The following is a 12,217-nucleotide window of genomic DNA, read 5'->3' on the forward strand; positions in this document are numbered from 1 at the left end:
GTGCCACACATTATGCTAAGCACTGGAGATGCAAAAAGAGGTCAAAGATAATCCCTGCCCCCAAGGAGCTTACAGTCTAAAGGCTAAAAACATGCAAGCAAATATATCATTTTACACTATTCAATGTGCTTTCATATTTCAGTTCAGTAGATATTTATTAAGTGCCTACCATGTGCCAGGCACTATGCTAAGTACTGGAGATACAAAAAGAGGCAAAAGACAGTCCCTGCCCTTGAGGAGCTTGCAGTCTAATGAGGGAAACAACATGGAAGCAAATACATCACTTTATACTTTTCAATGTGTTTTCATATAGGTTATTTCATTTGACCCTTGTGGTTGACTCTTCCCTTCCTATCTATACACATTTTCTGCCTTTTAATAGAATAAGACCTTGGAGTCAGTCTAGAAGGTAGAAGAATTCTGCCAACCATCAGGTCTGGAGAGTGGGAAGTGCTGGTGTGAGGGCTTGCCAAGCCCTTTTCAGGGCAGTTCATCCACCTTTGGATGGCATTCTGCTCTCATCCATGTCTCCAAGAAGCTGTAGCACACACAGCAGCCACATCCAGTAAGGTAAAACTGTATCAGCAGATGGGTTAAACCAGGTTGAGGTTAACCAACAGGCCTCAAACCCATTGATCAGTTAGGGGGTGTCTACCCCAAGCATGTGAAGACTTCCTCCAGTGGAACGAGCAGATGAGAAAATTTGTTCCAATGGCCATGAAGGTAGTTGAAGCAGGCTCTATGGAATGCTTAGAGCTTGGTCAGACATCAAAGATACCAAGGTCATCCACTGCATCCCAGACCACCGCCAGTCATCTTGACTTTTGTCTTGCCCCTGCACTTCGATGACTCTGGAAGGGAGAATGAGACTGACAATTTTATGCAACTCTGCCTCACTTAAATCCAATTCACATGCAAGTCAATACACCACCCATGATGCCATTGTTCCTCTTCAAAAAGGAAGGATGAACAACAGTACCATTGCACCTACAATGATGAGACTGGAAGCATGTAGTCTACCAGAAGAAGAGGCACAGTAAGGAATCCAGGTAATCCATAGACTATATTATCTACCCCCTAAGTACCAGAGACTTGAAACTAGCCTTGCTATTAAACTTACTGAAGCCTCTGCAGAAAGGTGATGCGGGAATGGAATTGCCTTCTTAAGGATGATTTTTTTTAAAAGCAGCAGAACGAGGAGAACATTATACACGATTACAGGCACACAGTATCTGTGATGACTAACTTTGATGGACTTGGCTCTTCTCAGCAATACAAGGTCCAAAGACAGCTCCAAGAGACTCATGATGGAAAACGCTATCCACATCCAGAGAAAGAATTACAGAGCCTAAATGCTGATTGAGGCAAACTATTTGCTCTCTTTTTTCCTTCTTTTTTGGTTTTGTTTCTTGTCTCTCATGATTCATTCCATTGGTTATAATTCTTCTTTACAACTTGACTACTGTGTCAATAAGTTTAATGCAAAGGGACATGTAGAACCTATATCAGATTCTATGCCATCTTGGTGGGGATGGAGGAGGAGAGGGAATGGGAGAAAATTTGGAACTCAAAAACTTGTGGAACTGAGTGTTGTAAACTAAAAATAAAAATAAATTTTAAAAAACTTTCACTGAAAAAAGGACTAGTTCTCAACTTAGCTTTGTGACCCTAAACGAATCACTCACCGTTCTCAGCCTCATTTCCCCATCCATAAATTAGAGGTACTAATATCACCGACCTCACAGAATTGTCATGAGAATCAAATGATATAATATTCATAAAACACTTTGCAAACCCTAAAGTGCTATATATCAATGTGGGTGGGAATGAGGGAGAATTATTTTGAGAAAGAATGCTGGACTAGAGGTCCTCTCTGGACAACTTCCTGTTTCTAACAATCCTCTACCTGAGAACTCTGTTTCTCAACTGCCTATATGAGAGCTTTCTTTAAAGGTCAACATCCCCACTCTTCCTCTCCACAACTAGAGTTGCCCTACATATCCTTCCTCCCCACCCCATTCCCCAAATAAGAAGGCTTCAGATCAGAGGTTTCTAACCACTAAATAGAACTGTCTTGAGAGATCTTTTCTGGAAGATTTCCAAGCTGGCTGCCGCCATCATTCTCCCTAACCCCTGACTCTTTCTGGAATTAGGGCAGGGTCACAGAATCTCAGCATTGGAATAGCCCTGAGAAGATGTCTCATGACTGACCCAAGAATTCTCTCTACAACAAACTCAACATGTAGTCACTCAGCCTTTGACTAAGGACTGCTAGAGAGGGGGATGCCACTGCTTCCCAGGACAACCTATTTCATTCTTGGAGAGTTCTGATTGTTAGGAAGTATTTCTTGACATCAAGCCAAAATTTGCTTCTTTATAGCTTGCACTCGTTGCTCCTAGGTCTACCCTCTACAAACAAGCAGAATGAGTATAATTCTATGTAACAGCTCTTTAAAGTTTGCAAAGGTTTTCACTTTCCCTTGCAAAACCCAAATCTTCTCTTCTCTCAGCTAACCATGTCCAGTTTCTTTGATGGATCTTCAGATATCACAATCTTCATGCTCTTCTCCATTCTGGTTGCTGTCCTCTGGGCACTGGAACCCTCTTCAGGACTTCACAGTCAGCATATGGAACCACCTTCATTACCCAAACCCCTCATCCTCTAGGTTATTACAAGAAGAAAGGAAAGTAGCTCCTTTTTTCATGAAAACATCAAGAATCCCTGAGCGAGAATTGCCAAAGTAATCATAATTTTGTCTTTCTCTTTTTTAAAGGAGATACTTAGCCTCTAGTTCCTGGAACATGTATGAAGAGAAGGAGTAAAAGAAGGGACTGATTCTGGAAGAGAGGCCACAGATGAACATTTTCGGATGACAGCCATGAAAAAAATGAAGGGCACCATTAGCAAATGAGAAATGGAAGGAGAAGAGAGTAGGAGGGAGCTTGTTGAGAGAAGATGAAACTTCTTGTGAGCAGTGAATGCAGAGGGGTATGTTTGTATGCCTGGGTGAGAGAGAGATAACTACTCTATGTGTCTGTCTCCAAATAATCTTGTCTCTACTTATCTGTATACAGGTGGTATTCTACTCCCACCCCCACTTACATGTAAACCCCTTGAGGACAGGAACTGTTTGATTTGTCTTTGTATTCTTGACACCTAGCATGCTGCCTTACATCTAACAGGCACTTAATATATGTTTGTTGAACTGAGGTGGAACTCCTATGGAAGGCTCCTCCTCCTCATTTCTGCTTCCTGCCTTCCTTCAAGTCTCAGCTACAATCTTACATTCTCCCAAAATTCCTTCCTTATCCTTCTGTTGGTTATTTCCAATTTATCCTGTGCAGAACTTGTTTGTACATAGTTATTTGCATGTTGTCTCCTTCATTAGATTGTCAGCTTCTCTAGAGAAGGAATGGTCTTTTTCCTTTCTTTGTATATTGCCAGCACTCGGCACAGTGCCTAGCACATAGCAGGTGCTTAATAAATGTTCACTTATTAAGAAATAGAGTCATGAGGAGCAGCCTTGGTGCAACCATGAAGATGCCAGGCTTGGAACAGGGTCTGGGAAGGGACAACAATGGTGAACAGAGGAGGAGGAAGAGTTTGAATAAAGAGTTTAGTTTAGATAAACAGAACTCACCCGCTGATCTGACCTGATGGAGATTGGACAAAGCTGCCTCTCTGTAACCCCACCCCCCAGTCAGGTTTGGTGGTTTCCTGAAAGACAGCCCTGTGATGTTTCCTATGAAGAGAGAAACATGTCTGCTGATTGGATGAGAGACTTCCAAGAGAAGAGGAGCAGACTGAATGGCAAACAGAAGGTCCTTGGGGCAATAGAGATTTGGGGAGGAGCCAATACCCCATATGGTCTTTGATTCCCAGCATCTGCACCCCCAGAGACTGAGAAGAGTAGAGGATCAGATGAGAGTATTTTGCCCCTGCTTAAGCTGAAATTTTATCTCGCTTCCGGATCACAGGACTCCCTTTATTCTTGTATAATCTACCACCTAAACAAATCTGTATGGTTTCCCCAATAATTGTTTTACTTTCTTTCTTTGATTAGTACGTTTGCTGCTATCTATGATTGTCCTTTGTTTGGTGAAGAGGTAAACTAAGTCACTAAGATTAAGCTAACATTTTCTAGATCTGTCCCTCTCCTCCAAGCAACCAAGGAAAACGATTTTTATCTTGACCGTCCCAAAAAGAATTGTACCCCTAGAGTACAAATATCTGATTGTGATAGATAGAATTCTCAGCTCAATATCCCTCTTGAAAATAAGTGATCGAGGCAGTGATCACCCAAGCCTGGTTATCCTTGTGCTCCTCACAAAGATGGAACCCTAGTATCATTGAGATTTAGAGTGATGCTTTCAGATCTGCTTACAAATAGACTAGACTAGGCCAGATTATTCTTGTAACATCTCCTTTTTCCATGATTACAGCCCTGCTCCTGGAGGCAAGACTAGCTACGTTGGAAAGCAATTGAAGCCCAGTCTAGATTAAAGTTTGTTGAGGTGGGTGAGTTATCGTATCAATAGAAAAGCATCAAACGTTAGAGCTGCAAGGGAGCTTAACAATTACCCAGTCATTGGATTATATACAGAGCAGAGCTGATGCTGCTGCCTGATGCCTGCCTGGCCTGGACTTGCCTGGCCCAGAGCAATAACTTCTGTGTAAACCCTCTACTCTGCCATTGTAGGAATATGGCACGGAACTGGTGTGAGAATTGGGTTCAGCCCCCAGGGACATAACCACCAGGTATTTGATGATCTAGATGCCCAGCCCAGACTCCCCAGCCCAGTTGCTCTGTGTTTGAAAAGAAGTCTTGCTGATGCTGACAAGGATGAAACACTTGCCCCATCGCTAGCTCTATACTCTCAGGAGGTGGATAGGGGACTGGGATTAGAGAACTGCTCAGCACACGGTCCTGAGAGCCGCCATTTTCTGAGGTGGCACCTACTCTTCCCCCATCACTGTAAGCTACCAGTCTGCCACTAATTTTTGCAAAGTTGGCACTTTTTTCTCTCATCATCATCATCATCACCACCACCACCGAAGGACCAACTACAAGATGGGAGCTACTGCCCCTCAGAAGAGAGGAGGTGTCCTTACTCCTGGCCCCAACACCACCATCCCAGCCTTGACCTCAGCCCATCACCAGGATTGTGGTAGAGGGTGGAAACGGACGAAAAATGGCGGGACCACAGGCTACCTTTACTACACCCTTCTCTGGGCTCTGGCACTTGGCCCCCTGAAACACTGTGGCAGGGAACCAGAAGAGTAAGATTCTCTGAGATCATAGGCAAACAGCCCAACCTCTTCGTGCTTCAGTTTCTTTGAAAACTTACAGGGGATGTTATACAAGTTATACAAATAATAGAATAAACACTCGTTGAGGGTAAGGACTATTTTCATTTTGTCTTCGGCCTATCCCCAGAACCTACCCCAGGATCTGCTACATAGTAGGCCCTTCATAAATGCTTACTGAATTAAATTGACTCTATTCGATGAAGTGCATCAATAGGCGTGTCCCCTGTTCTTGAGCTAAAAAAATCTGTCCTCCTGCTCCCCTAATCCACATGGTTCAAAGTCTCCACCTGCTGTTACCTCTCCCTGAATTCTCATCCCTGTCCAGCTCAGGCCTAGGCCTACCCAGTCCCTGTCCTTTTCCCTCCCTTTTCATTGTGCCCTCAGGCACTTTAGTTTTGTCATTACCAAACTCCCCTTCATCTTAGATCTTTTCTTCTTATTTTCTATTCCTCTTCTTGTACTCATAGAAACCTGGCTTTCTTTGAAAGAAAATAAGTCCCTAGCCTCCCTGTTTAATGCAACCTTACCAGCTTTCATGAGCCCTGAAACACCAGAAATGGAGTCAATCTAATCAGACTCTTAACACCAATCCATTCCTCCCTTTTAACAGAGAACCTTACCTCCTACTTTGTGGGAGGGGGAGGGGGAAGCCTTGATTAAACACTCTACTACGTCTAAAAACTCTACTACTCGATCAAGTATCCCAGTGAAAGGTTGCCTTTCTCCTTGCCAAAGCTAACCCCTCAACTTGTATCTTGGATCCCATATCCTCCCATCTCCTTGCCCCAGCAATCATTCCTTCTCTATAATCTCCAATTTCTCCCTACCTACTGGCTCATTGCCTAGTAACCATCACTATTGGGTAATACAGATATCACTATACGCTATCATTTATCCTCATCCTTAAAAAGCCTTCACTTTAACCCACCATCTCCTCAAGCTATTGTCCTGTATCTCCCCCTCCCTTTCCCTGACAAACTCCTGGAAAAAGTTGTCTCCACTGGCTGCCTCCCCTTTCTCACCACCAGCTTACTTTTCAACTTCTTGCAATCTGGCTTCCAACTCCACCACACTACTGAAATTGCCTTCTTTGAGGTCATCAATGGTCTCTTAACTTTCTTCTCTCGATCATGTAGTATTCGACATTGTTGTCTACCCCATCCTCTTACGTATCCACTCTCCCTGTGGCTTCTGTAACATTCTTCTCACCTGGTTTTCCTCCTACCTGTCCGACAGCTCTTTCTTAGTCCCCTTTGTAGGATCATTGTCCACCTCCTGTCCCTTCCCACCAAGAGCAGGTCTCCCCTAGGCCTCAGACCAGGGCCATCTTCTTTTCTTTCTCTACCTGCTTTCCTCCCTTGCTGATTTCAACTGCTCTTATAGGTTTAATTAGATAACTCACAAATTTATATATCCAGTCCCAACATCTCCTGAATCCCTGACACCGAGCACCAACTGCCCACTTGATATCTTTCTCATATATAGTTAGCATCTCAAACTCAAGATGTTGAAAATGGAACTCATTCTTTCTCCTACACCTACTCTAACTTCCTTATTTCCACTGATGGCACCTTCCCTATCACTCAGGATTGTAACCTTGAAGTCTTCTTTGACTCCCACTTCTTCTTTTCCTTCCCCCAAAACCAATCCACTGGCAAGTCTTGAAGATGATTCCATCCCCACAATATTCCTCATACCTGAACCTTCTCTGAGCCCCAGGCAGCTACTATCTTAGTTTAAGCCTTCATCACTATTATGATAGCTTCTTCATTTAGCCACCCTACTTCCACACAGCTGACCAAATTATCTTTCTAAATCACAGATCTGAATATGTCATTTTTTGAAAAACCAAAAACAAAACCTTCAGTGGCTCCCTATTACCCCAGGATAAAATGATAATTTTTTAACTTTATATTTTAATATTACTTCTATATTATTTATTATCTTAAATTGCAATATTACTCCTCATCCTGGTATTTAAAGTGCTCCACAAGCTGGTTCTAACCTACCTTTCTAGTGTTTCACATTTCTCTCTTTACAAAGTCTACTTTCTAACCAAACACATCTACTAGCTGCTCCTGAAATCAATATTCCATCTCCTACCCTTGTGCTTTGGCACAATTCATCTTCCATGGTCAAACTATCCTCCTTCCCCATCTCAGATTTTCAGAATCTTTATGTTCTCTCCAGGCTCAGATTGAGTGCTACCTCTAGAAGCCTTCCCTGATCTCTCCTGTTCTCCCTCCTGAAATTACCATGCATTTGCTTATCTGCATGCATATTATAGGCCCTTCATGATCCATGAGGGACCAGAAACTCTTTGATGGCAGGGACTATTTTGTTTTGTTCTTTGTATCTCTAGCATCTAGTACAACAACAGTTAATAAATGTCTGTTAAATTGAGCTGACTCACCTCTGGGGATAACTGAGCTGTACCCTAAAGAGGCAAAATGACTTGTCCATAGATCAAGCAAGGAGTCTGAGGCAAATCTGCTAATGGTACCTGTGGCTCCTGACTCTAAGTTCAGTGCACTACCTTCCACAAATAGATAGGTAATCAACATTAAATTTAAAAGTTTTTGCACAAACAAAATCAATGCAGTCAAAATTAGAAGGAAAGCAGAAAACATGAAAATTTTACAGCAAGTTTCTCTGATGAAGGTCTTATTTCTCAAATATATAGGGAACTGAGACAAATTTATAAAAATTAGAGTATTCCCCAATAGACAAAGGGTCAAAGGATATGGACATGCAATTTTCAGAAGAAGAAATCAAAGCTATCAATAATCATGTGAAAACATACTCTAAATCACCATTGATTAGGAAAATGTAAATTAAAACAACTCAGGTATCATCTCATACTCGTCAGATTGGCTAACATGACAGAAAGGGAAAATGACAAACGCTGAAGAGGATGTGGAAAAATAGGCACACCAATACACTGTTGGTGGAGTTGTGAACAGGCCAACCATTCTACAGAACAATTTGGAATTATACCCAAAGACCTATAAAACTGTTTATAACCTTTGACCCAGCAATACCGCTACTCAGTCTGTATCCCAAAGAGATAAAGGAAAAAGTAAAAGGACCCATAGGTGCGAAAATATTTATAATAGCTCTTTATGTAGTGGCAAAGAAATTGAGGAAATGTCCATCAATTGGGGAAATGGCTGAACAAGTTTATGATTGTGATGGAATACTGTAATATGTTGTGCTGTAAGAAATAATGAAGGGGATGATTTCAGTAAAACCAGGGAAGACATATGAGCTGATACAAAGTAGAGCGAGCAGAACCAGAACGTTGTCCACAGTAGCAGCAACATTGTAACGATGATCAAATGTGACTTAGCTACTCCGATCAATACAATTATTCACAACACTTCCAAAGGACTCATGATGAAAAATACCGTCTACCTCCAGACAAAGAACTGATGAACTCTGAGTGTAAATTGAAGCATAATTTTTTTTCACTTTCTTTATTTTTCTTGTGGTTTTTTTTAACAACAAAAGCTAATGTGGAAGTACGATTTGCATGGCTTCACATGAAAAAAAAAGAACAGGTAATCAGAAAAATGCTGTCCAAGTTCAGACAAATGATCTGTTTGTCCCTAGGACCGTATCCTGCCTCTGGTGCCAAAAACCTCTCAATAATCACCATCCTTCCAGGTGCTTCATTAAGTGAATGAATATTACCACCCCACTCTGACCTTCCCTTCCCACTATCCAACATTTGGCAGACAATTCATACCTTCTTCCCTGCTCTAAACCAAGGGTACTCTTAGCATTCTGAGTATATCTCTGGCACCAAGAGAAATTTGGTGAGGCAAGAGAGCTTCTTGTCTCTCTGTCTTTGCCTCTAGTGCCCAGCCCAGTGCTAATCATATGGCAATAGGAGATAGGGATAGAGAATGGACCTATGATGCCATCAATACATGGACTATACCGTACTATCCAGTGCTACTGGCTTCCTTGCTGTTCCTCACACATGCCTGTCCATTTCTTCCCTCCACTCACTTTTACTGGCTATAACCCATGCCTCAACAGAGGAGTACACCCCATGCCTGGGAGAGGGAATTCTCTCTCTTCTCATCTCTGCCTCCTGACTTCTTTTAAGTCTCAGCTAAAATCCTACCTTCTGCAGGGAAGCTTTTCCTGATCCCTAGCTAGTTGGTGCCTCCACCGTGACAGTATCTCCAATTTATCCTGTATATATCTTGTTTCTACACCGTTGTTTGCATGTTGTCTCCCCCATTAGAGTGTGAGTTCTTTCAAAGCAAGGGACTGGGTTTTGCCTTTCTTTGTAACTCCAGCACTGAAAATAGTGGCTCAGTAGAGTAGGCATTTAATAAATGCTTATTGACTTGACAACCTAGAACTCCCAGATTCTACCAATGCAGCTCAGCACCTTCTCCGCAATTCATTATCTTAGAGAGTTGCTATCTCTAGAGCACTGAGGGTCACATAACTGTCAAAGGCAGAACTTGAAGCCCATTCTTTACGGTTCCCGGGATGGCTCTCTACCCAGTATGAGACATTGCCTCTCAGTAATAATAATGCCTGTCCATTTATACAGGGCATTCCAAAAGTCTTAGTGCAGTTTTAAATTATTAAAGCTTAAAACTGCACTAAGACTTTGGGACCAACCTCTATACTGCTATAAGGTATGTAGAATTGGAATACAGGTCTTCCTGAATCCTAGTCTAACAGTCTATCCACTAAGTCAATATCAGTAGATATTGTTGGACTGGTTGCACTACCTCAGGGGTCTCTGAGAGTTATCACTATATAACTGAGAAATAGTTTGGGGGAGCTTGGTATCCCTTAACCCCATACCATCAACTCAATTGTTTACCGGAGACTTCCCCAGTATAATCCCTAAGCAAAATTATGTTTATCAACCACTCAGTCCCCACCCAAAGAGAACATGACCTGACCTCTGGCTGCCAGGGTGGCTGTCCTCAAGCACAGGTCTGACCTTGTCACCTACCTGCTCAATAAACTCAAGAGGATCCCTATTACCTGCAGGATGTAAAGTACTCTGTTTGGCACTTAAAGTTCTTCATAGCCTGGTCCTTCCTACCTTTCCATCCTTCTACTCCTTACCAGGGGTGGAGAACCTGTGGCCTTGAGGCCCCATGTGGCCTTCTAGGTCCCTTTGGACTGTGTCCAAGTTTTACAGAATAAATCCTTTTATTAAGGGGATTTGTTCTGTGAAGTTTGGATTCAATCAGAGAGCCACACTTGAGGACCTAGAGGGCCACATGTGGCCTCAGGGCCACAGGTTCCACACTCTGCTTTATACCCTTCCACCCATTCTAATTTCTAAATACACTAGTTCACTTCCTGTTCCTCAAGTAAGACACCCCTATCTCCTGACTCCACACTTTTGTACTGGCTGTGCCCCATGCCTGGAATGTTCACCCTTAACCCTTCCACCTCTGAGCTCCCTTGGCTTCCTTCAAGTCTTAGCTAAAATATCACCCTCTAAAGGAGGCTTTTCTCAGCTCCTCTCCCTCTACCTCAGCTGCTAGTGCCTTCCCTTCTGAGATTAACTTCCATCTACTCTGTATATATCTTGTTTGGACCTAGTTATTTATATGCTGATGCCACCACCAGAATAGGGGTCCTTTTGTGTCATGGACCCCTTTTGCAGTCTGGTGAAGCCTACAGGGCCCTTCTCAGAATAATGAATAATATAAAATACATAGGAAAACAAAGGAAACCAATTATACTGAAATACAGTTATCAAAACATTTTTAAAATTCATAGTCTCCAAATTAAAAAGCTGTGGATTCATATGTAAGCTCCTTGATAGCAATAACTGGGGTTTTGGTGGGTTTAACTCTTTTTGTATCCCCAGAGCTTGGCAGGATGCCTAGCATATGGTAAGTGATTAATGAATGCTTTCTGATTGATATTGATTGCCCAAAGTGGCTTTCCTCATCCCATTTTATTGGCTTTCCCTGCCTCCCATGAAAATTACTAACCCTGTGTTCCATCCCCTCAAGGATAGTCAGTCAGTCAACTAGCATTTATTAAGTGCCTACTGTGTGACAAGCACTACATTAGACTAAGCTTAGTTCTCTCTAAGGACCAGCCAGATAATGTAACAAATGAATCCCAACCTACCCCAACCTAATTGCTAGCAATGTGATTAAAAAAAAAGAGGGCTAGGCAAAGCAAGGCAGGGTCTTGACAAGTTTGGCTAAGGAAGGCATCTTGCGGGGTGGGGTGGAGATTGAGATATGGTGTAGAACCCTCAAATTACTTCATGCAGGCAATTATAATATAATAATAGCATTTATACAGTGCTTTTTAAGGTTTGCAAAGAGCTTTACAAATAATATTTCATTTTATCTTCATAATAACCCTAGGAGGTAGATGCTATTATTATCTTTGTTTTACAGATGAAAAGTTGAGGCAAACAGAGGTTATGGCTTGCCCCTGGCAGGGTCACACAGCTAGAAAGTGTCTCAGGCTGAATTTGAATTCAGGCCTTCCTGACTCCTGATCCAGGGCTCTATCTGCCCTGCCTCCTGGCTACTTATTTGTCCTCCATATGAAGCCAGCCCTTCTTCATACATCCTCCCTGCCTCACTCTCTCACAACTGTACAGGGATGGAAGAGACCCAGAAGAAACCAATGTATATTCTCCCTTGTAAGGAAACAGGTTGTCTTCTGTGAGCTTTGGGAATGACTTGTGCACTGAGTTGAATTAGCCTGATTTTTGAAGTGAAAGGAGCACTTACCTCTTCACCTTGCTCTATCTCCTTGTCTGTCCCTCTGGTCAGGGGAAGAAATGAGTTAGCTAGGAGATTCAGAATGGGTGGAACACCAAAAACCAGCAATGCCATCTGCAGAGTTCCTGATTGGCTGAGAGTAAGCCTGAGACAGTGAAATGGATCT

This window comes from Trichosurus vulpecula, chromosome 3 (assembly GCF_011100635.1).
Source record: "Trichosurus vulpecula isolate mTriVul1 chromosome 3, mTriVul1.pri, whole genome shotgun sequence".
Taxonomy (NCBI): Eukaryota; Metazoa; Chordata; class Mammalia; order Diprotodontia; family Phalangeridae; genus Trichosurus; species Trichosurus vulpecula.